This window comes from Mixophyes fleayi, chromosome 11 (genome assembly GCF_038048845.1).
Source record: "Mixophyes fleayi isolate aMixFle1 chromosome 11, aMixFle1.hap1, whole genome shotgun sequence".
Lineage (NCBI taxonomy): Eukaryota > Metazoa > Chordata > Amphibia > Anura > Limnodynastidae > Mixophyes > Mixophyes fleayi.
The window spans coordinates 95886912-95914372 of record NC_134412.1 but is presented as its reverse complement, the minus strand read 5'-3'; the positions used below and the strand labels follow the sequence as shown (position 1 = coordinate 95914372).

Below are 27461 nucleotides of genomic sequence, written 5' to 3'. Positions count from 1 at the left end.
ACTGTCTTCAGGCCTCGCTAATTAAGTCTGCCAGGTTTCCACGCTCTTTGCCAAGGTCAATAGGAGCGTGCCCATTGTCCATCTGGAGGAGATGGTGTGAGGGAGAGTTTAGGGTCCTTCACCCAAGATTGTCCTGCTGGGTTCAGATCCACAGAAGTGGGATATAAAAATTGCAGACACGGGATGTGCACGGAAACAATAGTGAAATCAATATCAGCCAGGGGAGGAGAGATTTACCTTCCTCATTTAAGTCACTGGTTCAAATTCTTTGTGAGGCGGACTTCTGGACGAAATTTTCATAACTAAGCTGGTCCTTGCAGTGGCCTTGGCTGTTTAAGGATCAGTGTTCATTCCATGTCCTTGGTACCGGTCAATGACTTCTCTCTGTAGGGGATAAGGTTAGAAAGGGTTGCTCTTTCACACCACATTTCTACACATCGCACATTTAATAATGCAAATTATATACAATTCTCTTTATGGGCTAACAAGGGTAACCTTTATTGGATGTGTCTGGTACTCACCTCTCACCACAAGGCCTACAACAGCCATTACTCTCATATTGCCATATAAGGCTTATGTAAAAACAAAATCTCCATTGGTTCATCCACAGCAGTACAGAACAGGCGGCATATTCTGTATCTATAATTTTAGAATCTGGAAAAAAAAGCAAAACATAATCATGGTTCTCTGCGCAAATATCAAAAAAGCATGATGCTGCCAGCAAAGCTTTTATCGAGATTGATCTAAATAAAAAAAATCCAGAATTTAATATCACTTTAGGTATTTTAAAACAGATACACCATGTAGTCAAAATCCCAGATAACCCATTTATATGTATATATTCTTTTGATCCCAACACTTAAAAACTTCTTATAAAAATAGCACATATAAGCACATATATTAGCTCAGATGAAGGTTATTTTGAAACATTAAGGAAACAATATTCCAGTAATCCACTGGTTTGAAAAAGCAAAAATATCTCAAGCATGAAAAGTTTGGTTCTGCAGGCTTCTCAGCATTGCTACTTCCTTTTATCTGTAAAGCACCCAGCGCTAGGTAGGTGCTGTACACTTTAGCACATGTAAGTGAAAGAAGACTAACAACCATTAACAAACTTTTTATGTTTATTTCAACTTTAACCCTAAAATAAGTAATTAAAATGCTAGAATTTCATTACGCAACTGACGAATTTGTGTTAAGGGAATGCACAAAGTGGCGTACCACAGCTCTGTTTTATTTCTTCTGAGTCAGGCACAGAAGGCACCTTTCAGGCAGATGGATCAGTTCTCGGTTAACAGCACACAGGGTAAGGAGCTGCCAGAGACTGCTACCATTAACATAAGAACTATTGACATTCAGACTTAAGCTCTTATGTAATATTATAAATGTATGAATTAAAACTAGCAAAATATGCCAAGTCCATTCTATTATTACACCACAAGGTGGTCTCTAGTTCATTTCTAGGAGCAACACTGGAAACTTAGCCTGGCTACACCGGAAGCTCTTGTGACTTCTACCACCAGATAAGGTCATTTCACATTATTACATTAATGCATATTGTGAAGATACGTGGTTCCCAAATCACTCAGACATGGCATTACAGGAAAAATAGAAGGATGATTTATTCAGCAGAACAGGATTAAATACAGCATGGCCCCTTAACGATAGGTCTAACAAGTGAGGAAATCAGTTCAAATAAATCCAGTGGGATAGGTACAGCACAGTCCCCTTTAAAATAGTAGCTCCAACAAGCGAGGAAATCAGTTCAAATAAATCCAGTGAGATAGGTTCCATAGCACATCTCTTGGCCAAAGTCAGTCACATACACCTCCAGGTTCCAGGGTAGCCTCTTTTATCACCTCAGTATCCCAACTTGGGAACTGCCTGCCCAGGGGAGTTGCAAAAGGTCTCGATTGGTGGCCTTCTCATACTATCCAGCCCCCTCCCCTACCTCTCCAGGTGTCTTCTCTCATGTGACCCCTGCTGAGTCTGGCTCCTGGCTGTCTGTAAAGCTCATTAGTGGACAATAGGGAGCCATACACAATGCCCGCTTTTTTTTTTATCTGTGTGATAATTAGGATTTCATATATGATTTTATGTACATTTTCATTGATTCCACTGATATACGGGTAGCACAGTACTTAGTGGTTAGCACTTCTGCCTCACAGCACTGGGGTCAGGAGTTCAATTCCAGACCATGGCCTTATCTGTGTGCAGTTCTATGTTCTCCCTGTGTTTTCGTGGTTTTCCTCCGGACACTCCGGTTTCCTCCCACAATCCAAAAACATACTAGTAGGTTAATTGCCTGCTATCAAATTGACCATAGTTTGTGTGTGGGTTAGGGAATTTAGACTGTAAGCTCTATTGGGGCAGGGACTGATGCAAGTGTGTTCTCTGTATGGCGCTGCAAAACTAGTGGGGTTATATAAATAAATCATGATGATAAAACGGTTTTGAAGTGTGAAAGTACTCTGTGTTGTATACCCCTCACCTGCCTTTGTATTTCTGAACTTTACGAATTAAACACCAACATAAAGATACCTGTGATAGTATGTCTAACATTTTACCAATCAAGAAAAAATAAGGTAATCATGTAGTTTAGAGTTCTAAATTATACCAACACAACTGAATGCATTACAAGCTGATGTCTTAAGATTCAGGGTGTCCACAATTTCCATGTAATTTAATTTTGGACTCCAAACTAAATGAATACCTCCTCTCTTTTGCTAACAGATTCTTTTCAAAGTAATAAATGTTTTGTGGTGTAGAGAGCAATTGTTTGCATTTATCTGTAAACCAATTTTCACAGTGCAGTCCATTAAAAAGTCAGAAATACGAGATATGACCAGTATTTAGAAGGCAAAATAATAGCTAACACATCAGGGAAATGTATAATTTTTCCTCTGTGGAAAGGAGTTAAGTATTGATAGTAAATAACTTAACAATAAAATTAATTTCAGAAAATATGAAAAAAGAAAAACAAAAAAGACTTTAGTGCCTCTTTAAAGAAACATTACCACCTGGGTTGTTGCACAATTAAGTTTGTCATTTAAATGGCTACAGAGGGCACTCTCCAACCCCATCCACAGCATCACATAGCCCTAGTTTCCACCCAGAGCTGAAAAATTAACCTCAGAAACCAGGAAAAAATTGCTGCGCAAAGCAACCCCTTGATGTAAAAGACAACGTGATTCATCAGACCAGGCCACCTTCTTCCATTGCTCCATGGTCTGGTTCTGGCGCTTTGACCAGTCTGTGAATTCGCAGCAAGCTGCAATGCACTGTTTTCTGACACCCTTCTATCATAGCCAGCATAAACTTTTTCAGCAATTTGTGCTACAGTAGCTCTTTTTCGGGATTGGACAAGCCAGGCTAGCCTTTGCTCCCCACACGATCAATGAGCCTTGGGCGACAATGACCCTGTCACTGGTTCACCGGTTGTCCTTCCTTGGACCACTTTGGTAGGTACTAAACACTACATATCAGGAACTCCCCACAAGACCTGCCGTTTTAGTGATGCTCTGACCGAGACGTCTAGCCATCACACATTGACCCTTGTCAAGGTCACTCGATCCTTACGCTTTTTATGCTTCCAACACATCAACTTCAAGGATTGACTGTTTACTTGCTGCCTAATATATCCTATCCCTGACAAGTGTCATTGTAACAAGATAATCAATGTTATTCACTTCACTTAGCAGTGGCTGATGGGTGTACATACACTATTCACTTTAATCACTATTGACACCTGTTATAGACAAATATCTACAATAATCACCTCACACACTGCTGTCCCGTCATACACTAATACATATACATATAAATAAATATCTCTCTCTCTATATATATATATATATATATATATATATATATATATATATATATACACACACACACACACTATTCACCTCACACACTGCTGCCCTGTTATACAGTAATATATATATACACTATTCACCTCACACACTGCTGTCCTGTTATACACTAATATATATACACTATTCACCTCACACACTGCTGCCCCCCGTTATACACTAATATATATACACTATTCACCTCACACACTGCTGCCCTGTTATACAGTAATATATATACACTATTCACCTCACACACTGCTGTCCCCTGTTATACAGTAATATATATACACTATTCACCTCACACACTGCTGCCCTGTTATACAGTAATATATATATACACTATTCACCTCACACACTGCTGCCCTGTTATACAGTAATATATATACACTATTCACCTCACACACTGCTGTCCTGTTATACAGTAATATATATACACTATTCACCTCACACACTGCTGTCCTGTTATACAGTAATATATATACACTATTCACCTCACACACTGCTGTCCTGTTATACACTAATATATATACACTATTCACCTCACACACTGCTGCCCCCTGTTATACAGTAATATATATACACTATTCACCTGACACACTGCTGCCCCCTGTTATACAGTAATATATATACACTATTCACCTCACACACTGCTGCCCTGTTATACAGTAATATATATACACTATTCACCTCACACACTGCTGCCCCGTTATACAGTAATATATATACACACTATTCACCTCACACACTGCTGCCCCCTGTTATACAGTAATATATATACACTATTCACCTCACACACTGCTGCCCCCTGTTATACACTAATATATATACACTATTCACCTGACACACTGCTGCCCTGTTATACAGTAATATATATATACACTATTCACCTCACACACTGCTGCCCCCTGTTATACACTAATATATATATACACTATTCACCTCACACACTGCTGTCCTGTTATACACTAATATATATACACTATTCACCTCACACACTGCTGTCCTGTTATACACTAATATATATACACTATTCACCTCACACACTGCTGCCCTGTTATACACTAATATATATACACTATTCACCTCACACACTGCTGCCCTGTTATACACTAATATATATACACTATTCACCTCACACACTGCTGCCCTGTTATACAGTAATATATATACACTATTCACCTCACACACTACTGTCCTGTTATACAGTAATATATATACACTATTCACCTCACACACTGCTGCCCCGTTATACAGTAATATATATACACTATTCACCTCACACACTGCTGCCCCCCGTTATACACTAATATATATACACTATTCACCTCACACACTGCTGCCCCCCGTTATACAGTAATATATATACACTATTCACCTCACACACTGCTGTCCTGTTATACACTAATATATATACACTATTCACCTCACACACTGCTGCCCCCTGTTATACACTAATATATATATACACTATTCACCTCACACACTGCTGTCCTGTTATACAGTAATATATATATACACTATTCACCTCACACACTGCTGCCCCCTGTTATACACTAATATATATATACACTATTCACCTCACACACTGCTGTCCTGTTATACACTAATATATATACACTATTCACCTCACACACTGCTGTCCTGTTATACACTAATATATATACACTATTCACCTCACACACTGCTGCCCTGTTATACACTAATATATATACACTATTCACCTCACACACTGCTGCCCTGTTATACAGTAATATATATACACTATTCACCTCACACACTGCTGCCCTGTTATACACTAATATATATACACTATTCACCTCACACACTGCTGTCCTGTTATACAGTAATATATATACACTATTCACCTCACACACTGCTGCCCTGTTATACACTAATATATATACACTATTCACCTCACACACTGCTGCCCTGTTATACACTAATATATATACACTATTCACCTCACACACTGCTGTCCTGTTATACAGTAATATATATACACTATTCACCTCAGACACTGCTGCCCTGTTATACAGTAATATATATACACTATTCACCTCACACACTGCTGTCCCCTGTTATACAGTAATATATATACACTATTCACCTCACACACTGCTGCCCTGTTATACAGTAATATATATACACTATTCACCTGACACACTGCTGTCCCTGTTATACAGTAATATATATACACTATTCACCTCACACACTGCTGTCCCCTGTTATACAGTAATATATATACACTATTCACCTCACACACTGCTGCCCCCGTTATACACTAATATATATACACTATTCACCTCACACACTGCTGCCCTGTTATACAGTAATATATATATACACTATTCACCTCACACACTGCCCCCCGTTATACACTAATATATATACACTATTCACCTCACACACTGCTGCCCCGTTATACAGTAATATATATACACTATTCACCTCACACACTGCTGCCCCGTTATACAGTAATATATATACACTATTCACCTCACACACTGCTGCCCTGTTATACAGTAATATATATACACTATTCACCTCACACACTGCTGCCCCCGTTATACACTAATATATATACACTATTCACCTCACACACTGCTGCCCTGTTATACAGTAATATATATATACACTATTCACCTCACACACTGCCCCCCGTTATACACTAATATATATACACTATTCACCTCACACACTGCTGCCCTGTTATACAGTAATATATATACACTATTCACCTCACACACTGCTGCCCCGTTATACAGTAATATATATACACTATTCACCTCACACACTGCCCCCCGTTATACACTAATATATATACACTATTCACCTCACACACTGCTGCCCCGTTATACAGTAATATATATACACTATTCACCTCACACACTGCTGCCCCCGTTATACACTAATATATATACACTATTCACCTCACACACTGCTGCCCTGTTATACACTAATATATATACACTATTCACCTCACACACTGCTGCCCTGTTATACAGTAATATATATACACTATTCACCTCACACACTGCTGCCCCCCGTTATACAGTAATATATATACACTATTCACCTCACACACTGCCCCCCGTTATACACTAATATATATACACTATTCACCTCACACACTGCTGTCCCGTTATACACTAATATATATACACTATTCACCTCACACACTGCTGTCCTGTTATACAGTAATATATATACACTATTCACCTCACACACTGCTGCCCTGTTATACAGTAATATATATACACTATTCACCTCACACACTGCTGTCCCTGTTATACAGTAATATATATACACTATTCACCTCACACACTGCTGTCCTGTTATACAGTAATATATATACACTATTCACCTGACACACTGCTGTCCCCTGTTATACAGTAATATATATACACTATTCACCTCACACACTGCTGTCCCCTGTTATACAGTAATATATATACACTATTCACCTCACACACTGCTGTCCTGTTATACAGTAATATATATACACTATTCACCTCACACACTGCTGCCCTGTTATACAGTAATATATATACACTATTCACCTCACACACTGCTGCCCTGTTATACAGTAATATATATACACTATTCACCTCACACACTGCTGTCCTGTTATACACTAATATATATACACTATTCACCTCACACACTGCTGCCCTGTTATACAGTAATATATATACACTATTCACCTCACACACTGCTGTCCTGTTATACAGTAATATATATATACACTATTCACCTCACACACTGCTGCCCTGTTATACAGTAATATATATACACTATTCACCTCACACACTGCTGCCCTGTTATACACTAATATATATACACTATTCACCTCACACACTGCTGCCCTGTTATACAGTAATATATATACACTATTCACCTCACACACTGCTGCCCTGTTATACAGTAATATATATACACTATTCACCTCACACACTGCTGCCCTGTTATACAGTAATATATATACACTATTCACCTCACACACTGCTGCCCCCCGTTATACAGTAATATATATACACTATTCACCTCACACACTGCTGTCCTGTTATACAGTAATATATATACACTATTCACCTCACACACTGCTGTCCCTGTTATACAGTAATATATATACACTATTCACCTCACACACTGCTGTCCCCTGTTATACAGTAATATATATACACTATTCACCTCACACACTGCTGCCCCCTGTTATACAGTAATATATATACACTATTCACCTCACACACTGCTGCCCTGTTATACAGTAATATATATACACTATTCACCTCACACACTGCCCCCCGTTATACACTAATATATATACACTATTCACCTCACACACTGCTGTCCCCTGTTATACAGTAATATATATATACACTATTCACCTCACACACTGCCCCCCGTTATACACTAATATATATACACTATTCACCTCACACACTGCTGTCCTGTTATACAGTAATATATATACACTATTCACCTCACACACTGCCCCCCGTTATACACTAATATATATACACTATTCACCTCACACACTGCTGTCCTGTTATACAGTAATATATATACACTATTCACCTCACACACTGCTGTCCCTGTTATACAGTAATATATATACACTATTCACCTCACACACTGCTGTCCCCTGTTATACAGTAATATATATACACTATTCACCTCACACACTGCTGTCCTGTTATACAGTAATATATATATACACTATTCACCTCACACACTGCTGTCCTGTTATACACTAATATATATACACTATTCACCTCACACACTGCTGCCCTGTTATACAGTAATATATATACACTATTCACCTCACACACTGCTGTCCTGTTATACAGTAATATATATACACTATTCACCTCACACACTGCTGTCCTGTTATACAGTAATATATATACACTATTCACCTCACACACTGCTGCCCCCCGTTATACAGTAATATATATACACTATTCACCTCACACACTGCTGCCCTGTTATACAGTAATATATATACACTATTCACCTCACACACTGCCCCCCGTTATACACTAATATATATACACTATTCACCTCACACACTGCTGTCCCCTGTTATACAGTAATATATATACACTATTCACCTCACACACTGCTGCCCTGTTATACAGTAATATATATACACTATTCACCTCACACACTGCTGTCCCCCTGTTATACAGTAATATATATACACTATTCACCTCACACACTGCCCCCCGTTATACACTAATATATATACACTATTCACCTCACACACTGCTGTCCCCTGTTATACAGTAATATATATACACTATTCACCTCACACACTGCTGCCCTGTTATACAGTAATATATATACACTATTCACCTCACACACTGCTGCCCCCTGTTATACAGTAATATATATACATTATTCACCTCAAGTTCCTCCATTATGTCGCGTGGGCTTCCCGGATAAGCATCTCTGTGCTGCCATTGGTCCTGGCTGTAGGCGGAGCCCCAGTTCCCACCTGTGAAGTAGGCAGTAAGATGGGAGCCAATGAGGAGTGAGAAATGTCACACGTGGGCTGTCAGGAAAATGGAGCCGGGTCTAAAATGTGAGTGATAGTGACAGCTCCATCATTTGAGTAACTGTACTGTTCCTGCAGCCTGACTTCTGTATACATACACATAGTCCCTGTACTGTCCCTACACCTCCCTGCAGCCTGACTCCTGTATACACACCTCCATAGTCCCTGTACTGTCCCTACACCTCCCTGCAGCCTGACTCCTGTATACACACCTCCATAGTCCCTGTACTGTCCCTACACCTCCCTGCAGCCTGACTCCTGTATACACACCTCCATAGTCCCTGTACTGTCCCTACACCTCCCTGCAGCCTGACTCCTGTATACACACAGTCATAGTCCCTGTACTATCCCTACACCTCCCTGCAGCCTGACACTTGTATACACACACATAGTCCCTGTACTGTCCTTACACCTCCCTGCAGCCTGACTCCTGTATACACACCTCCATAGTCCCTGTACTGTCCCTACACCTCCCTGCAGCCTGACTCCTGTATACACACCTCCATAGTCCCTGTACTGTCCCTACACCTCCCTGCAGCCTGACTCCTGTATACACACCTCCATAGTCCCTGTACTGTCCCTACACCTCCCTGCAGTCTGACTCCTGTATACACACCTCCATAGTCCCTGTACTGTCCCTACACCTCCCTGCAGTCTGACTTCTGTATACACACACATAGTCCCTGTACTGTCCCTACACCTCCCTGCAGCCTGACTCCTGTATACACACACATAGTCCCTGTACTGTCCTTACACCTCCCTGCAGCCTGACTCCTGTATACACACCTCCATAGTCCCTGTACTGTCCCTACACCTCCCTGCAGCCTGACTCCTGTATACACACACATAGTCCCTGTACTGTCCTTACACCTCCCTGCAGCCTGACTCCTGTATACACACCTCCATAGTCCCTGTACTATCCCTACACCTCCCTGCAGCCTGACACTTGTATACACACACATAGTCCCTGTACTGTCCTTACACCTCCCTGCAGCCTGACTCCTGTATACACACCTCCATAGTCCCTGTACTGTCCCTACACCTCCCTGCAGCCTGACTCCTGTATACACACCTCCATAGTCCCTGTACTGTCCCTACACCTCCCTGCAGCCTGACTCCTGTATACACACCTCCATAGTCCCTGTACTGTCCCTACACCTCCCTGCAGCCTGACTCCTGTATACACACCTCCATAGTCCCTGTACTGTCCCTACACCTCCCTGCAGCCTGACTCCTGTATACACACCTCCATAGTCCCTGTACTGTCCCTACACCTCCCTGCAGCCTGACTCCTGTATACACACCTCCATAGTCCCTGTACTGTCCCTACACCTCCCTGCAGTCTGACTCCTGTATACACACCTCCATAGTCCCTGTACTGTCCCTACACCTCCCTGCAGTCTGACTTCTGTATACACACACATAGTCCCTGTACTGTCCCTACACCTCCCTGCAGCCTGACTCCTGTATACACACACATAGTCCCTGTACTGTCCTTGCACCTCCCTGCAGCCTGACTCCTGTATACAAACCTCCATAGTCCCTGTACTGTCCCTACACCTCCCTGCAGCCTGACCACTGTATACACACCTCCATAGTCCTTGTACTGTCCCTACACCTCCCTGCAGCCTGACTCCTGTATAAACACCTCCATAGTCACTGTACTGTCCCTACACCTCCCTGCAGCCTGACTCCTGTATACACACATAGTCCCTGTACTGTCCCTACATCCTGACTCCTGTATACACACAGTCATAGTCCCTGTACTGTCCCTACACCTCCCTGCAGCCTGACTCCTGTATACACACACATAGTCCCTGTACTGTCCCTACATCTCCCTGCAGCCTCACTCCTGTATACACACAGTCATAGTCCCTGTACTGTCCCTACATCTCCCTGCAGCCTGACTCCTGTATACACACACATAGTCCCTGTACTGTCCCTACACCTCCCTGCAGCCTGACTCCTGTATACACACCTCCATAGTCCCTGTACTGCCCCTTCACCTTCCTGCAAATCTGTTCCTTTTTATCTCCTGTAGAACTATAAATTCCAGCATGTCCTGTCAGAGAACTGACAGTATCTGGGTCCTATATATCTTTATTTACTTCTTATCTCACTGTGTTGCTGCCTTTTATTTATGTTGATTGTAGTGTGGTCATTATGTGTGGTATGCTTTATTGTCTCCGATTTGCAATCAAGCTGTTCACCACAACAGCCAATTGTCTGTCTATTCCAGCACCGTAGTCATTAACAACCACCCCATACACATTAATGTCATTTTACTGTGCAACTTTCCATATTGGTGCAGCAATGCTTATTTATTGTGTTTGTGGAATTTTTGTTATTTATTTGTTATTTGAGCCAACATGTTTTCTTGTGGTGTCTTTTGAAAAACATAGGATGTATGTTCCTTTTTTTTTTATGGTATTTGATGTCTGCTTAGTACGACTTCACGTTATCTGTATGTAATGTGTTTTAATGCCAAGTATCTGCTCTATTCACTGTACTTGGATAATTACACAGTACCAAATGCCTAGTCCTGTTTATTGAGTACACCCAATCTATGCCATCCAATGACTTCTGAGTGCGTTAAACTGGCCAGATTTTCACATGTAATGATAGCTTGGTTCCTCCACAATACATGTATCTGGACAGAAATAAAGGTTCTCAGGGCTGGTATTCACATGCCGCTGGCATGGGGCACTGACTTTACATTTTGTTTTGTCTATTAAGTTCACCTTGTTATATGTTTTGCTGCGTTGATCCAGATGAAGGCATATCAAAAATCCAGGCACATTAAAGTCTAGTAAACCATTAGCACCAAACATAAACTGCTATCAAGAGATTGCACTTTGTACTAGGTGGCAGTGCAGTTTGACAAATAACTCCACCTAAATTGCCATTTTTAATCAACAGATCCCCAACTTGCAGAACTGTAGGGGTCTCATGCCATTGACACCTATGATTCACCAAAAGCTCACTATTGCCAGAGCTGTAACCATGGGCTTGGTGGCAAGGGGGCATTTGCCACCCAGGACAGGACCAAACTTTTTAAATATATCTCCCTCCATAGATCAATGCCTCCAGCAAAGACCATATCTTATGTGACTTCACTAGCGTAAGATATAATCTATTAATAAATTTTACAAACATTTCTGAATGATTGAAGCAACAGGAAGAATTGGAAGATGTGCTCCCCCCAACAATGTAGAGTTCTCTGCAGAGGTCCTCCCACTACAACTGAACCTTGGACTTCTGCACATAAGCCACCGTCACAATGAAGTTATAGCAAAATGTTTTGCTAGCCCTAATACTACTACTCATCTGTTTGTAAAAGAGGAGCGAGGGAGGGGGTAATAGATATCGGTGAAGAAGAGACTATGCCTTGTGTCTAATCTGGAGATATTTTTAAAAATCATGGTGAAGTAGCTGATATTGTTCTCATAAGTGGGCAATTGAAAACAGACCGCTGCAATCAAATAGATGACCTACTGTCAGGATGCCAGGAGGCATGGTGAGGTCGGGTATCTGCCCAGCTACGGTTTGCAAGGAGAGGTTGCTAGCGGGAAACATTGTCATCCTCTCTTGCACAAACTCTGTCCCATACAACCAAGGAAGCCCTAGTTAGTGGGTAGGCTTGATCTGGCAACCCCAGGCGACCCTGGAGATTCCGTTGTGTCATGCACTAGTAGGCCATTCGTGGCAATTTATTTTTTCAGGCATTCGTGATGGGCATTAACTTGGCCATAAGCCATGGTGGAAGGAGGAAAAGAAGCATGCAATTAAGGTATGTCATTGCAGCAAATAATTTTTAAATAAAATGGAGGGGCGTGCGGAAAGAGTCTCTGCCTTTCTAAAACAGGCTGTGTTTGCTGTAAGCGGTTTAGTTTGGGAGAAGAAAAGTTGGGTAAAAAATAAATTTTAGTTAGAATTACCCTTAAGTGATATTGTGGTTGTCTAAAATGCCTTTCCTTGCTTCATGTAGATAGTTGCACTTATATGCAATTATAATCCAATTTTCCGTTCTGGAGAAATTCTAGTTACCAGTAAATGACTGTAATATCTCTTTCGGGGAGGTTTTGCAGCAAGGTCAGGAATGGCTTGTGTGCAAAGTTACAGCAGCGCGCTCGCATCTGTTTCCTTGCACTAGATATAATGTTAATCGGATGGTGCCCATGGACTCTTGATAATCCCTCTGTGTTACAGTCTCTTTCTGGGCGGTAATAAGGTAATTATTTCTTATACTAATCACAAAGTCGTGTTCAGACAAAAATCATTTGCATTAATAAGCTTCAGACCAATGAGAGGAACACAGTGTAAACGAACCGTGGATTATGGCGGGATTAATACCATCTAATACACAGAACTTGGGTAAATTCATTAGGAGACGGCGCTTAAAACAATAATAAATACTCAACTAATCAACCCCATTAGGGGACATAATGCAAACACTTCATTTAAAGTGGATTTAGAAATCAAACATGGGTGCCAGAGAGCAGGGGAGGGTGCTCTGTATAAAGGGATTTGGTTTGTACTCTGAAGCAGCCTTTTGTTTGTATCGGGTGATGAACAAGTTTGCTGTTACTGTTGTTGTATGTACAAGCAGACCCTTTGCTGTGTATCAAATCAGCCATGGTGATGTTAGACACTCTGGGCCTGATTCATCAAGGAATGCAAAACAATCACAATGTATTAAAAATAAATAAACGCACAAGTAATTCTGCCATACACACATCCATATTCAAGGTTGAACACGTATAGGCAATACACTCCCTGATGAATACAATGACGTAAAAACTAGCGCACGTTTCATTGCATTTATATTTGCTCCTTTATGGGATTTACCAGCAAAGGTACCTTATTGCACTCCACACTGCCCTATCACTGCTGATTGACAGATGAACACACAGGCGTGCAATTTCTCTGTCACCCTTATTCACCTTATTACTCTTAAACACTCATGTTTCATGGCAATTACTGTGTATTAACCCTTTATATGCATTACCACTTCAAAAATCTCCTTATATCTCTTAAACATGTTGGTATACAATTGCTTTGAAAAAAATAAAACACACACACAAAGGTTTTTTTAATTAACAACTTTTTTTTTTATAGCAGTAAAAATAAAACTTTTACCCTGTAAACATTTTAACCGGTGGTAGTCAGTTTCACGGTACTGATTACTCCGACAGAAGACAACGACATTAGGAGTCCGATTCAATAGTACACCGACCTGCCAAAAAAAGTACTTACCGGAATGCAGATTACATCACATCACGACTCATTCTGTTGCCGACTGGAGAAAATAACGTCATCACCACCCGCGATTTGGTTTAGGGTTCCTTACATGACATAAATGACAGGCGGGTCCGACAATCGGTGCCGCCTTCAGAAATCATGGGGCCCAGTACGTGTCCCCCGGGCCCCCCCCTCCATGAGCAACAGCAGCACATACTTACCTGTGACAGCCAGATCACATGATCGCAGGGGGAATGAATCCTCCAGCCCTGCGATCGCATCCTGGTGCCTGACTCTCACGGTGACAGCCAGGCTGATCACAGAGTAGCGGAGACCAGCGGGGCCCCAGGTAAGTCTGTGCTGCGCTGTTGTACCGGGCCCCCTGGTGAGCCCGAGCCCGGTACAACAGTAACCCCCGTACCCCCCTGATGGCGGCCCTGTCGACAATCGCCGCTTTAAGCCAAGTCGCAGGTGGTGATGATATTTTCTCCAGTCGACAACTGAGCGAGTCGTAATATGAAGTTATCTGCATTTCGGTAAGTACTTTTATGGGCAGGTCGGTCTACTATTGATTCGGACTCCCAATGTCGCTGTCTTCTCTGTCGGGGTAGTTAGTACCGTTAAAAGGTACTACACCCATTTTAACAGCCTAAAAACTTTTTATAAAAAAACCTATCAATTATGCTTTTTAAGTCCAAATATTCGGTGATTTATTTATTTCAAGTTTTTCTTCTATGAGGACGTGTGCAAGGGGTATTTATTCTGCAACCTGGGGGCGGAAAAAACAGTTTAAACTGGAAACATTAATACATTTTGTAAACATATCTTTGTTCTATGGGAGTTAATTTTGGCTCACGTTTTTCTAGCTCTGAAGGGGTTCGGAGGTGCTACATTATTAGAAAATATCTGAAACATTCATCATGGTGTGTACACAGTAATTGCCAGAGGGCTGCATTTTGGAGGCACATGAAAAACACTTACTAGGACCATGAAGTTAGACACCTGCAGAATTACAATCTTTACCGGGCCAAAGACAGGTTCAGTGAAGAAAGGATTTCTGAGGCCTCCAATTTTATGCTGCCAAGAGATGTATTAATATACTAGATTATAAAATCAAGAAATGTACATTCTACAGGAGCCTGTGATGTGCTCCCTGTTGGATCTCCTGGGGCTCCTCCATTGGGTATTCTATAACGAATCAGGCCAGCTGAGTCCTCTGTACATTGTAACCTTTGAGGAGCACCAATCATTACAGCTATAACATTTAGAATGTCACCTCTTTGTATAATTGAAGCAGATTGGCAGTGTCCTTCACGTAGCACCAATATGTTCTGCAACAGCAGATCTTGCAAAATGATGGTGTCTTTTGGAATATTCAAAAATCGTTTCATGGAGATGTTTTGCTTCTACCTTCTTGTGGATTAGCAGCATATTGTCAACTGTTTAACATCATTTTTCCATTTTCTACCTGAAAGGTAAACCAGGTTTGTAATTACATCCACACTTCACGCTGTTTTTGCTACAGTAGAATAACTTTATATCCTGCATAGCTTTTCATCACAATGATCTTGTGTCCTGATACTAAAAACACATACCCAACTGCTGTCACTCCATCCCCCTGCTCTGCTTTATAAAGTCATAACGTCCCTGGTCCGTGGCTTATTTATAGGTGTTTATACGATCACTTTACTGCTTCTAGATTCAGTATGAAGACATTGGGCATTTTTATTGTGAGGTTTTCAGTTTTGTCCTTTCAGTTGTATTTATGAAATAGTTTTTTGTGTTAGTTTGCGTCTGATTTGGTGTGGCCATCTATACTGTTGGCTGACAAGCAGATGTGATTATTACATTGCTAAAGGTCTTGGATACTTGTTTGGGGCTCCTAGCACACACACTTCTGGGTTAAGGATCCCAGTTGACTTCAATCTCCCATTTGCTATAAATCGGGTAGTTTATTCCTCCACTATGCGAATAAAGACATTTTTTCATGTTTATTCCTAATTGAATCAAGTTTAGTTTTGATGAAATAACAAATTAATTAGTTATCCTTTAAAAAAAAAAAAAAAAAAAAAAAAAAAAGGGACTGCATAAGACTATCCGATCCTCCAGCAAGGACATAACACATCCTGACCCAGATGATACAGACACTTTTTTTTTTGCATGGTCAAAGTCAGAGTTTAAAGAGGAACCCCACATCCGGAGTAAAACATTTCCCAGGCATATATGTTTGTTTCCCTGAGATACGACAACAGATCTGTAATAGCTACAATAGTTTCAAATATACACATCGGAGCTTATCTGTTGTCCTATCTAACAAGAATAAACAAATCTGTGTGGAAGAGAACATTTACTGCAGCTGGGGTTCCCCTTTTAATTGTCCCTTATCAGCCAGCCCCAGAAGCAAATGAGAGGCATGTGCTCAGACAGATTACTGCAAGTGGATGAGATGTGTCTCTCACTGTAAGAGATAATAGGTGTCTGTCCAAGAAGAACCAGTTGTTTCTAGCTAATGATGACAGGTATCTGTCAGTCTTAGTGACAGTATTGTGTCTCTGCGGCTCCCAGGGATCGTCCAGGTCACCAGACACAGAGACACATGGATGTGATACATTAAACCCGTGTTATTGGATAAGATGTAGAATAATAATTATATGAGGGGTGTATGTGTAATTCCCTGTATGATAATGTCTTGGTGACATTTCTATAGACAAGTGAGACTACTATTTCAGGACATCTGCCTTGGCTGTGTTTATCTGAATAATCTACTTTATTTCATGTCTACTCCACATCTTGTCAATGCAAATATCAATAATAACATTGATTCTCAAGAGGTTCTGCAGCAGTAGAGGTTTGTTGACTGGGCTTAGACGTGTTTGTTCTTTCTAGTTGTCTAAGCATAGCCGCAAAGTGTAAGTAGCATTGATGTCCTGAGTACTGTGGCATCACTACATGTTAATGGAGGACATCTCTACAGATTAACAAGTATATTTATCAGTCTGCGGCAATAGAAAATCACTTCTCTCTCCAAATTATCAATGGAATATCGCCAGGGAAGCTCGGCAGTAATGCCAGACTTGGGCTTTCAGTTCTACTAATAAAAATAAATAAATGATAAAATAGTAAAAACAAATAGATACAAATGTGACACTTTTTAAAAAAAATAAATAATTTTTAAACATCTTGTCAATTGGAGAAAATGATTGAGTGAAATAATAACTCATTCTTTCACTCACATTGAGGTGACAATAGAAGTACCGCCGCAAACCTGTCTTTAATCTTTTTTTGCCGCCAGGGCCTCCGGTGATAGCGGTAAAAAGATGAGGCTTTTCGGGCCCTGTAATAAATTGCTTAAAATTATTTCAAAAATCTCCGGCACTTAATTCGGTACTCGGTTATCTAGTACAGCTAACCACTGCAGATTTATTAAAAGGGGATTTTGCTACCCCTTACGCAAAGCAGCTGTTGCAAATATGTAAATAAATAAATCCAAAATGTATTGCACGGTGATTAACCCATACTTGCCAACGTTTCCTCATTGGCTTCAGCTAGGTCCCGGGGCAGGTGCGGGGGCGGGGCTTGACGAATCACATAATTTTGGCCTGCCCCCTAAATGATTGTCACAATTTTGGCCAATTACAGCAAAGGGTGAGGCTAAGATGACGCAATATTTGCATCATTAAAGCCCCACCCCCACCACTTTTCTATTGCGGGGGCGGGAACTGGGAGGTTGCCCTGCTCTCCCTGGAGCCCGAGAGGTTTCCCAGAAATGCGTGAGTCTTCCGGACATTCCGGGAGAGTAGGCAACTATGCGTTAAAGAAAAGCTGTTAATGAATCTCTAGAGACTGAAGTGTCTTTAACATTTCTGTCTCCATTACTGAAGTCATGTTGTCTTACCTGTCAGTCTATGATTAAATCTTGGTCTCCATAAAAATGGCCACCTCCATAGGCATCAATACATGGACATAGGACACAATTTCTGAACTGTGTCATCATGCCACAGATGACGAAGCCAACCACGTCTTGTACTGGCTCAGCATCAGGGAGAATGCCAGACTCTTCAGGGAGTGAGGGAGATCACCCCTATTTCAGGGATTCTCCCTGACATTCAGGGAGAGTTGGCAAGTATGGATTAACCGTATACAAATAATTATTATATTAAATAAATAGCGCCCACAGTCTAATTGCCTATTGCAACAATTGTCCCTCTGCTGGTCTACCTGTACCGGAGGGGTCTGTCGACTGTATATACAGTAAAGTTATGTGTGGTTCGTGCAGAGATAACCAGGATTTACTGAGCGGTAAGGTGACTTCACACTAAGGCTTGGTGAATATGGAACGCTGCAGTATCTGTGGACCTGGATGGAACTCGGTCATGTTTTCTTAAAGGCTGAAGAGATTTGTGTGGGCTCCACAGACACAATATGTGTTTACAGAAGTTAGCAGCAGTCAGCGGCTCTTTAAGGTTATGACAGAGAAGTGTGTGTATATAGGTTTTGTGACTTTGTTAATGAATAATAAATACACTGAGCTGTTTATCTCGTCCTAGATTGGCTGATCTGTTATAGGAGACATAGGAACCAATGCTGCTGGCTCCGTGCCTCGAATTCCTCAATCAGATCTTGAATGAAAACAGCGTAATAATATCAAATATCTTACAAACTCTTTCCTTCCCCGCACCCCCTGCCTTTCTACTGAAGTTTATACCAAAACATCCCGTCACCATTGCCTCAGCCGCCACCAACCACTTATTCGTCTATTTTTTTCCCCACGACTTAAAGGTTTTGTTTAATCTTTAAAACAATTATACAATATAACTTTAATCTGCCTCTTTCAAATTATCTGAAGATTTAAAAACCCTTAAAACTAAAGCGCGGCGGGATAAGAAAGCGTTTGCAAGCTTAAATGACTTCTTCCCCTGAATGGATAAGCAATAAATAAAAGGACCTTTCACTCCTCACCGCGCTTTGTGCGTGGGATAAACATCTTGATAACACTTGACTGACCCCATCTTTCTGAATTAATGTGGTTTGAGTACCCCTAGGAAGGTAATTAGGGTTCATTTGAGTTTCAGCAAATCTTGTGCAGCAATCCCACAATGCCTCTGATGATGGAATCTGTTGAACATGTCACATATGGGAGCTTCAGTCCTTTCAGTAAGAATATAAACGCTGAGCTGTCGGGTGAACTGCGCAAAGTGTCGTCTTTGTCTACTTTTTTAACTACGTATCTTAAAAGTGGGCAGAAAGCTAAGCAAAGATATTACAAAGTAATGTGTTAGAAATGTTTTCATGGATCCTGGATGCTGTGTGTAAATTTATGATCCGCCGCCTGAAATGAGCCCCTCTGTGTCCTATGACAGAGGAGATGTCTTCTGTCTTTCTTTAGTGTCTTTTAGTGTTGTCACAAAACTTGTTTTTTATATTGTATGTTTCCTCTAGGAAAAGTATCACTTTTATTCTGTAAAGATACTGACAGCTTTTCAAATCTCTATGGATCATTCGGGACAAGAAGGAAGTATAGAATCTTACGCTATTTCCCCTGCACCTGTCGTGTGGTAAAACGAAACTACTCTTCAGAATTTTCTTAGCTGTTATGTAGCACTTTTGATGGAGTGTTTTCCTTCACAGCATAAACAATGCTCACATATTCAACAGCTCTTTTCCTGCTCAGTGAAAGCAGCTCATGTGGCAATAGACTTGGGGCTAGATTTACTAAACTGCGGGTTTGAAAAAGAGGAGATGTTGCCTACAGCAACCAATCAGATTCTAGATATCATTTATTTAGCACATTCTACAAAATGACAGCTCGTATCCGGTTGCTATAGGCAACATCTCCACTTATTCAAACCTGCAGTTTAGTAAATATACCACTTAGTTACTATGATGCAGATGGTGACTGTTCAGAATTAACATGCAGGTTAATTATGACCGGTACTGGCTGTACAAATTGGAGTATAATGTAGAAATTATGCAGATAATAGGTTGCATGGTACATGTGCAATTTAAAATAAATAAAAATTCAGATTATTTAAGTAATAATTAAAATTGACCACTGAATATAATTCCACTTTTTTAATTACTGGAAAAATGTTAACAGTAAATATTTTAAAATATAAGCACATACCTGTTACTTTGGGATTGATACTTAAAAGGCTTGTCTTTAAATAATATGTAGAAGACCGTAATTTAGTGCTCTCAATAGATTTTTTTATATTGAGACAGAACCATTTGTCTTGCAGCTATGTAAAATCAGCAAGGCAACAAGTTTTTCTTTGGAAATGGCACTCAAAATGCATTAAACTCAATTTATTTAATCCATATGGATGTAACAGATGGCTGAATACCGTCTACCATTATAGGAGAACATATGCAATATATTACATCTGCATCAGAACCATCACATGTTCAATTGAAAGATGTGCTCCCCCTAGTGACCATTTAAGAAATTGACTGTTCCCAACTGACAAATTGACTTTGAAAACTGATGTGACTACCTGGGTTAATTTTCTTTTTTTTATTGCTCATATAATAAGCTTTACAAAATACCAGGTACTTTACTAGAACAGAAATAAACACATTCAAAGTCACACAGAGCAGACACTGGGATTAAAACCAATCATTTAATTCAGTGTTTGCAATCAGTACACAATACTGTTATATTATATTACAGAACCTCACAATGAATTCACTATAAAACATATTTGGATTATGGGAAACCAGCGAGTTTTAGTGAAATTACCGTTAATGAAATAATACAAAATGATTGGACAGTCTGAATGTGTGGCAGAGCAGTATATACAGTATATTTATACATGCGATTATCAAACACAGATATACACAGTTTCCTCCATAATTGGATGGATGACAGAATTAGAGGAGAGAATAACATCTGCATGAAATATTTGCTTATAAGCTCATTAGATTCTACATTAGTTAAGAGTAGTATTGACCCGATAGTCATCTCATGCTTGGCATAGGTAACCTTGGTCGTACGAGATTAAATTGATCCCAATAAAATGTTCTCCAGTCGTATTGATCTGTGCTGTAGATTGGCCTTTTTGAACTACAGGTGAACCTGTCATCCACACAAGAATAGTCAGTAAGTAGATACCGCAAGGGAAATAAAATAGCTTAATTGTCGTTGCCCTGACAATGTATGGAAATAAATAAGACCATTCATTTTCATAAAGTGGTGCACGGCAGAGACTGCTACCCTAGTTGTCTTCATGTTGCTTTCACAGACTTACGGAGGTCTTGAGAAATCAATTTTTCCAAACGGACATCACATATGTGCATTATGTGCGATATTACAGACACAACAGAACAGTTTTCTGTATATTGTTCTTGGTTATATGTCTGTTATGTAATAGCGTGTGCAAGGCATACTGGTTACCTCGGGTGTGCGTAGCTATTCCTTAATGAAGGGAAATTCCACCTCTTGCCTCCTGATCACCGCGGGAACCATATATCCGCATTGGAGTAATGTAGACACTGGGCGAGTGTCACAATCAGTGGCTTTAGTAGCTGCTGTGTGTGTACAACAGCTCAGGGCTACTTACCTAGACCTACCTTTTCCTGTATACCTCACTGTTCATTCCTGCTCCATGTCTCTGGAATATGTCAATACCTGAGTGCCGGGCTTTAGCTGAAAGTTTATCCGCTGCTTCTAGTGAACCTGATTCTGCCCTTTGAACCTGCCTGCTGCTCCATTACTACCGACGCATTGCGTCCGTATGCTAATCTCTCTGCTGTTACTTCGTGATGCGCATATCAGGCTCTGACCTATGTTTTTAACATTGTTCAACAGTTTGCACCAGTACCTGCTACCTTGTACCAGAATACCTGTGCTGCCATTACCTGCATGATACCCGCTGTTGCAGACCGTTGAACTGTAGAATTGATCCTCATTTGCAGGTCAACCTTTACTACTTATCACTAGTGGGACAATCCTCTTTCCTAGATCTACCACATTGCAGCATTCAGCCAGGTAGTGCACTATCGGTTCTTCAGTTTGTTACACTAAGAACCAAGTTCATTAAGGAAAGTTAAGTAAAAAGTTGAGCAAGTCGTCTCCTGGACAAAACCATGTTACAATGCAAGGGGTGTCAATTAGTTTTCTATTTTGCACATAAGATAAATACTTGCTGTTTTTTAATGTAGCACACAAATACTTGATAGATTATTTGTACACTGACATTTCAAATTGATATTTGGGTGCTACATGAAAAAACAGCCAGTATATGTGCAAAATAGAAAACTAATTTGCACCCCTTGCATTGTTAGTTTTGTCTAGGAGACTACTTACTCATTTTTTTTTTTTATTCAACTTTCCTTAATGATCGGGCCCCAAGTGATTTGTAATATCCAGTTAAGCGTTACTCTCTATTTATTTATTTTTTATGGTGACTCCATTTCTCCAGCCATTATATCATGGGCCGGTCCTATCATGGGCTACCTTGGTCTGGGTCACTGGGCTACCTCCCCTGGCTAAAATTTGCCAGCCAGCCTTTGACTACAGTGCTCAGAAATGGGATCTGCGGCAGGTTCCAGCAACTATCGAGGTAATGGATAGTTAATTAGTAAGAAAAATATAAGCACTTCTGTATAGAAGAGCCATTCAAAATTGATTTCATTTTCAATATTGTATATAATATAGTTTTGCAAATAAGTTGCAGAAGGGATCATGAGATAAGTATGGGACTGCTTTCTGATGGGAAGTCGGAGGTTCAGAACTTATTGCATCTCCTTGGTTATTGGGTCCATTGTTCCATTGCAGTCTTACATATGATCCCAGCCATGCAATCAAATATGATTGCTCCCTCTCATATATTAATATTATGAAATATTAATTCTGGAGACTTGTATAAACATGGAACGAAGACCCATGTAACACCTGGTTTCCATCCATTATTCCTTATTCCCTGTCCTGTGCCCAGGAGTGAGGTGTTTGGGTAAATCGCATTAGAATGAAATGTCTTCCAGGCTTGCTATGTGTTCCTTGAGTGAGGAGGAAGGTTCTCGGCCTTGAAATACAATTTGAGTCGGATCCATTCCTGGCAGGGATATAACGGAGTGCATAATTTTAAAGCTCTTCAGCTTGGAGCCGTCGTGAGCCTCCGAGATTCATAGCCCAAGAGAAGAGCATCGTTTGATCTGAGAAATGAATAACATCCAGGAAACCATTTGTCACGACTTTCAAAATCATTCTTTATGTTGGATAATATGTTTTTTGGGGGTACTGTTTTGACAGGTGAATAATGACTATTATCTTCTTGTTCTATATTTATTATTTCTCTTTGGGATTCTGTAAGATTCATAAGTCTCTTCGTTGCTGGCAGATTTTTTACAGCAAAACCGTAGGAAGAAACCATAAAGCATTTGGAATAGGACTTTGCTGGAGTCCCTGCATGTCAGATTGTAATCCTTTATTTTATAAATGAATCCGCACTACTGTCATTTTACACTTACTGGCCATAAGGATTTTTTTCTAATGCATTATTACCATCCCTGTCTTGAAATTAATATATTCATTTAAATCAATAAATTCCAAAAGCAGAATGTCTATAATGAGTTACTGATTTACATACTACTTGGGGTACTGTCTGGGGTAACGTTTAACGTCTGTAATGTGCATGTTTCAGAAATTACCTGATAAGAATGTTACTGTGGCTTGGACAATGTTACCTAGCCATTAAAGATTGGTTTCCCAGTACCCCAAATCAAGAGGGAGGGGGCTGAATGGATGCTTCATCTTAACACACGATTAGTCGTGGGACTGTTACTAGGAGAACTCTCGTTCATTCTCCTCTTTTCATTATAAAAGACAGTTTGCTTGTATTGCGGACATTATATCCTTGGGTTCCCATTGGTCCCAGGATGTACAAAAGAATGAAGATCTTTAAATTGTGATGCCTGAACTTTCATAACCCCTTAGGCTGCTTTTTGAAGTCTACCCCGACCTCTATGACCGCAGAGTTTCATGGACTAAATCTCGGCGGTGTTCAGTATAAAAGGTTTATGATCATCGATAATGTTTGAACAGATGAGAAGCCAACACATCAGCCTCTCGCCCTCCATAAACATAGAAATACGTGAGTTATAGATAGCTGGTGGGAACCCACTGGCCAGTCCCCTGCTCTGTGCATCTTCCACAAACGTGGACACAGAAGAATACTGTCTGACCAAATCCCACCACCATAACGTGGTGGTCATTACTCTGTCAGGTTCTGTGTGTTTCTCATATCTCCTTCTCAAGAAGCTTCCCACAGATATATTTTATAATAGACCAAACAAAACCACCTATAAGTACATAAAACCCTATTCTCCAAAGATAGAGACTGTGAACGTGGATGTTTTAGTGTTCAGGAAGCAATAAGACAGAATGTCTCCCAGTGTGCCCACGTTCTAAACACCCTCGCCCCAATTTGATTGCAGCAGTTACAGATTTAGAAACAGTGCTACACCGAGATGTATACAGGTTGTGAACCAGCAGAACTTTTCTTCTGGGAAAGGTACGGCAAAATATTTCATAAAGGGAAAATATATATTTTCTGTGAAAGGCAAGGCTGCACATTTACGCCGCGTTTTGATAACAGCGGTTATGACTTTAAAGGGAATAGAAAGAATAATTCAATATGAGAGGTGGCTGGAATTTGAAATGCAGTCTGCTGGCGGAGCCAATCAGATATGACTTCGAGTAGGGCCAGGGGACGTTTTTGAGAAGATATGAAGTCGAGTTTCCGTGAATTCAAGCACTATTTTGGGAAGATAGCACACTTCAACGTCACTGCTAAAAAGACGCCGTTTTGCATTTACTTATACTTCTTAAAAAATGGAATATTTTCATTGACAAATTCACAGGGTTTTCAGTCTTGGTAAAACTGCAGCTCAATATTGATATGTTCCCCAAGAGAATTTTAAGTCTGTTGAAGACTCATTCAGAATATATAATGTTGTCGGAGCAGGGGCTCTTATGGAGGAGTACAGTATATGAATTAGGAATTAATTTTCTCAGGGTCAAAACGTTTTTGTGCCGGGTGAGGAATGTGGTAATGTCCATCAGCCTCTAGATATTGAAATTAGCACAATTAAAAAATAGAAAAATGTATTCTGCAGATTAGAATAAAGCAAGCACTTTAGGATTTTTTTTTTGCCATAAGAACATTCATGCAGTGGATGCATTATAGTTGAATGTATTCAGTGATCTCTACCAACTAGATTGTTAATGGTCTATTCCTAGGACAGAGATGTTGGGGTCTCTGACAGGATAACTACAGGAATCCCATCCTTTCTGAGTAGCTGCCCCTCACGTTTTCTAAGTCCAGCAGATTGTGGAAGAATTTTCTCTAAACATACTACACATAAAACTCACCATTGATATTTTTTTTTGGAGGGGTGGGACCCCTAGTGTGTCATATATTTCTGCAATGTAGAACAATAACATGATAGGCAGCCCGGTGGCTCAGTGGTTAGCACTTCTGCCTTACAGCACTGGGGTCATGAGTTCAATTCCAGACCATGGCCTTATCTGTGTGGAGTTTGTATGTTCTCCCCGTGTTTGCGTGGGTTTCCTCCGGGTGCTCCGGTTTCCTCCCACACTCCAAAAACATACTGGCAGGTTAATTGGCTGCTAACAAATTGACCCTACTCTGTATATTGGGTTATTTACTGTAAGCCCCAATGGGGCAGGGACTGATGTGAGTTCTCTGTACAGCGCTGCGGAATCAGTGGCGCTATATAAGTAAATGATAATTACTTTAAATTCTTTCTCTATCATTTCTTGTATCTTCAGTAGATATACTGCTTACCCTATAGAGCCTGAACAAATTTACACACAGATATTACTTTTTGTAATTTCCAAGCAAACCACAATCAAATGAATATTCATTTGTGAACACATACATTGCAATCACATTCCCGGCAATATATACAGTACGTAGGACTATACATCGACTGTTACAATATACATGCTTCGATTACTTTGGCCACTTACATATGATCTATTGGAAGAAATGTCACCCACACATATGTATATATTCAAAACCATTCATTCTTTTGATCTGATTCTAGTGTAGGTGGCAGTTTGCATGAGAGATCACTGTTACTTCAGTAGCTTTTATAAACATATGAGCTCTATCTATTTAAGTAAAAAGGCTGCGTAGGCCACATCCACAGAGATATGAAGCGTATGATTTCTGCAAGGACATGAGCAGAAATTACTCTGTTTAGAGCCGGTATACATTACTACAATGTCGTACTTAGGTCACTTTGATTATCACACATTATATAATTGGCTGTAATTTTCTGTTCACAATTGTAACAGATTCGAGGGAAGCATTAATAGCCTTTAGTCCTACACTATGGAATGACTTAATACCCAAGGAATCCATCTCTCTTCAGTCACAATACAATGGCATGATGAAGACGGCGGATTCATTAATATTATGTGAATCTAAAGAGACACCATTTTTTTTTCTCTTTGCATTAAATTATTTAGGTTCTCAATCATGTTATTGTATCACAACATTGTTATGACATTGAGAGCGTTCAGAAATATAATTACATATGTCCAGTTACATCCAATTTGTTATGATAACTGATTATTTTCCCCCAATAAAGCATTTATTACAGCACTAAGAACGGCTATAGGCCACAAAGGAATAGAGACAGAGTTTGATGGTAGAAGAGAGCCCTCGGGTTCATCAAGTCTGCCCTTTTTTTGTTTGTTTGCTTTTTCTTGATCTGTTTAAGTCTTGCCAATATGTTTTTCCCATTTATTTTTTAAACTACTTTACTGTTGCTTT

At 40.2% G+C, this 27461-nt stretch overlaps 1 protein-coding gene and 1 long non-coding RNA gene across 7 annotated transcripts in view; one reads left to right on the top strand and one right to left on the bottom strand.

The window, feature by feature from the left end:
- LOC142107219 (uncharacterized) overlaps positions 1-9348 on the bottom strand; it is a 339875-nt gene extending 330527 nt beyond the window's left edge. For all 4 annotated transcript variants that reach the window (XR_012679905.1, XR_012679904.1, XR_012679907.1 and 1 more), the window contains exons 1-3: positions 9266-9348; positions 522-654; positions 238-384 (exon numbers count right to left, since the gene is read on the bottom strand). This is a non-coding gene — a long non-coding RNA (uncharacterized LOC142107219). The remainder of the gene's footprint in view (positions 1-237; positions 385-521; positions 655-9265) is intronic.
- Positions 1-27461, top strand: part of KIRREL3 (kirre like nephrin family adhesion molecule 3) — a 541498-nt gene that overhangs the window by 261905 nt on the left and 252132 nt on the right. The window contains exon 1 of one of the 3 annotated variants that reach the window (XM_075190475.1): positions 9351-9444. The exons of the other annotated variants lie outside the window; for them this stretch is intronic. The gene's annotated coding sequence lies outside the window, so the exon portion shown is untranslated. Of the gene's footprint in view, positions 1-9350; positions 9445-27461 lie in introns of those variants that run through there. 3 annotated transcript variants of the gene reach the window in all.